Source organism: Neovison vison, chromosome 4 (assembly GCF_020171115.1).
Source record: "Neovison vison isolate M4711 chromosome 4, ASM_NN_V1, whole genome shotgun sequence".
Taxonomy (NCBI): Eukaryota; Metazoa; Chordata; class Mammalia; order Carnivora; family Mustelidae; genus Neogale; species Neogale vison.
Window position 1 is genome coordinate 204,436,038 of NC_058094.1, and position 4,095 is coordinate 204,440,132.

The following is a 4,095-nucleotide window of genomic DNA, read 5'->3' on the forward strand; positions in this document are numbered from 1 at the left end:
GACATGGGCAATCAGATGAAATTATTCAGGTTTCCAGGAAAGAAGATCATCAAAAAGTGTTCCATCATAACTTCACTAAAAATAGACACATTATAATGGATCCAAAATTGATACCAAGAAAGACTTGCTTGATATTATGGTGGTAAACTGCCCGAAATGTTAAACAATCTTAAATGAGTTAATTGTTGTTTAGAAAATATAAATAGAGCATTTGGCTTATTAAAAAACACGACTGTCTGCTGACTAGGCTTACTTTAAAGCTCATGTAAGCAATCGACAGAGACTGAACCTAAGTATTCTAGATTTTTGTTCACAAAGAAGAACCATATCCATAGTATTTCCACAATATCAAGTGGCAGAACATGGCAATGATTCTATATGGAAATTAAAGACAGGTCAGATGTTACCTCTATATTTTGGAACTTGGGGGGACAGATGGGTATAGCTTTGAAGATGATGTCTTTAAGCCAAGAAGGCTTCAAATGTAATGCCCTGATCCACCTAGGCTGGTTTATGGAGGTCCTACCAAGCATTTCTAGAAGACCCTCTAACTCACTTTTTAGAGCATTTACCAACAACATTATTTTTGTTTATTATCTGTTTCCTTTAGACCATACGCTTTGTAAGGAGAGGGTTTGTGTCTAACTTTTACGGTATTAGACATCTGCTTAATGAATTCCTGAATGTAGAGAAGTTTTCAGATACAGCTAGTATAAAGAGATTTGCAGATAATACAAAAGAGCACCTATGGGGGGCGGTAAATAGATATATATGTAATTCATGTACCCAGAGAAATGAAAATGAAGAGAAGAGAAAAGGAAGGACATAGATTGAAATCAGAAGTAGAATAAGAAGCAAGATAGATATCCAAGAAGCATTCCTAGTGATCAGGCCACAAGAAAATCAGGCCTTATTTGAACATATATATATTTTTGAACCCATAGAATAGTAGATGAGCAGGATCCCAACACTTTCTCTTTCCTCTTCCTAAATTATGCAGTTTTCACTTCCTCCAGCTGAGATGTACTCAAGAAAAAGAAACGACTTGGTGACTACTTTGATTGTCACATTTACTACGTGTTGAAGGAGGTCACTGAGAGAGCATGACCACCAGTCGACTCTTGATCTGGACCTAGGCAATTGGAGGCTCCTCACTGCCTCCCGTGCCCTTGCACGTTCTGCCCACTGTTTCCATAGGGGAGCTGTTTCCAAGGATGTAGCCTTCGGGGAGTACTGTGTACTGTGTTGTTGAGACCATCTGGACTGGACATGTGACTGTTTAAGATCCTGGAGGTTAGGTTCGGAGATCTGCTGTCTTGAGGCCACCCAAGACAAACTTCATCAATAAGTTCCCTTGGTTATTAAACCTGCCATCTACCAATCTGGAATGGTCTGCCTCTTCCTTGGTCTCTCCTTTCTTTCTGTGTATGGGGGCCAGTTGATGACCCAGTGTGTCTGTCCACGTTGAAGTGAATGTACCTACAATGTAACCAGTTGCTCTTGGGCAGGTTTTGGTATTTGTAATAATATGAATTTTTAATATTTTGATTCCTTAAGAAAATTTTGCTTAAATAAGTTATAGGTACATTTTTGCTTTGTTGGAAAATATTTATATATATGTACATGGTTAAGACAGTAAAGTTGTACTGAAGGTTTTACCCTACCAACTACTAATATCCCTCTCTAGAAGTTGCTACTTCTACAACTTCAGTTTTTAGTTATTTTAGTGGTTAGTTCTATGTCTCCAAATAAATCATATATAATGCGATTTCCTGACTTACCAACCTCGACATTTCCTAGTGTCACCCTGTTTTGAGTCATGAGGGTTTATCTCAAACAACTCTCATACCTGTCACCACTCCTCATGGAACTTCCTCAGGAAGGGGGCATGCAAATAAATCTGTCAGTGCTTTCAGACAGAAAACTTATTTTTCATTCTCTCCCACCTGATTAATGGTTTGACTGGGCAGAGAATGCTAAGTTGGAAAAAATCTTCCCACAGAAACTTGAAAACATTGCTATGCTATTTAGTGCTGCTAATAAAATAAAAAGGAACCAATGCTTCTGATTTTAATTTCTTTGTACACAATTTTCCTTGCCCAGTCCTCTTTCCCAGTGTTTGAAAGATGTGTTTGAAAATGGGTTGAATCTACCCTTTTGTACTGAAATCTAATATACAATGTTTGAAGTTGGTGGGGAAAAACATAGGACCAGTTAATAAAAAATTCTTAATGATTCTTAGATATTATGTAGAGAGAACAGAAAGGGATGAGGATACACAGAAATAGCATCCTAAGTGATTTGGAGACATAAAATTCATGGGTGACACCTTGTTTTTCAGTCCTGCTATTCCCCTCACTTCAATTAAATCAGAGCTTTTCAAGCACATCCAAGAATATAAAATCTCCTTTGACTTGGATTCTTTTGCTTTTTTAGGCCTTTTATTTCTCTATAGATACTTCTCAGAATCTTGTACAATAACCTCCCATCTGGTGTCTTAGTTATAGTTTGATCAGGGAAGGAGAACTCCTATGAATGACATGGAATAGATTTGTTGTAGGGATTAGATCGTCCGAAGTGTAAGAACCGGAGACATAAAGATCTTAAAAAGTGATGGCTGGAAGATCAGAGAATAATCACTCATCGACATGAAGGGAAACTGGAGAAGTAATATCTGGAAGTCTCCTCTGCGTGTGGTGTTGGGCCTACAGTCAGTGTAGGTCAGCAGGATGCGTAGGGAAGGAAGGTGCAAACTGGAGATCCGAGGGGACAGAGTGGAACCTGAGAAGACAAAAGGGAACTCATGTGGGTGAAGGGAACCCTGTTTGATGCTCACCGCATCTAACTGTGGCGATATGGATGACCTGAGGATGCCGCTGGTGCCTTTTGCGTGCTGCTGCACATGCACCTAGACTAGAACTCTGAAAATCAAAAGGAGGAGATCTGGTGAGAGCTGGAATCGCTGTTGATGGGCAGCTGCTCTTTGTCAGGTGGACAAGCAGGTCAGAGACAAGGTGCATGCACTGTAGCGGTCCCTAGGGCACAATCTTAGCTCAGGCTGCCATCATTTACCAATTAGACATATCAAATTCAATGTTTCTGTCAGATACCCATGTGGACATGTTAGTAGGAAGCTGGAGTCTGTGGCCAGAGAAGTTAATATTAGAATCTCAAGGTTTTTTAAACAGATTTGTATGGTTGATAAGATTCAGAAAATAGGTTAAGATGACTAGATTTTAGGAGATTAAGTAACTATGAATCTAGGACTTCAGACTACTGGAGAAGTCATCCAAATGGACACTGAAGTCATACACTATGATGATGGATATTTTGGAAAGACTAGTGTCCCAACCATCAAAGTTAAATACTGACCAAGGGCAGGAGATGGCTGAGAATAGGGGCTGGATAACATGTCTCAAAGGAAGAAAGGTCTGTTAGCTTTTATTAGAGGAAGGTAGAGGAGAAATGATTTAAAACTAAGATGAGAGGACATGGGGAGATGGAGAGGAGAAGGGAGCTGGAAGAAATTGGAGGGGGAGACAAATCATGAGAAACTGTGGACTCTGAGAAACAATCTGAGGGTTTTGAAGGGGCGGGGGCTGGGAGGTTGCGTGAGCCTGGTGGTGGGTATTAAGGAGGGCACGTACTGCATGGAGCACTGGGTGTGGTGCATAAAAAATGAATTTGGGTACACTGAAAAGAAATTTTAAAAATAAAATAAAATAAATAAAAAAGACTCTAAAAAAGCAAAAACAACAAACAAACAAAAACTAAGATGAGGTGCCAGGGAATGCTATTTCTTCTCTACTAGATAGCCCATTTTGTTTCTCTTTGGATATAGAATGTCTTGTGATTTTGGAGGAGCTATCAATTCTGGAGTCCAGTCTCTCAAATTAGTGGGCTTATCATGTCCCAGGATGGATCAGTAATATAGTATTCTCCATAGACAGTAACTGGATCAAAGAATAGTTTTATTACCCACGCTATTTTAACTAGAATACTCCTGTATTATAGATGTACTCCTTAAGAAAAGGGTAAAGATGATGTAATCTTGTGGTTATCAGTAGCCATCTTGCCAACTACCTAGAAGAAAAT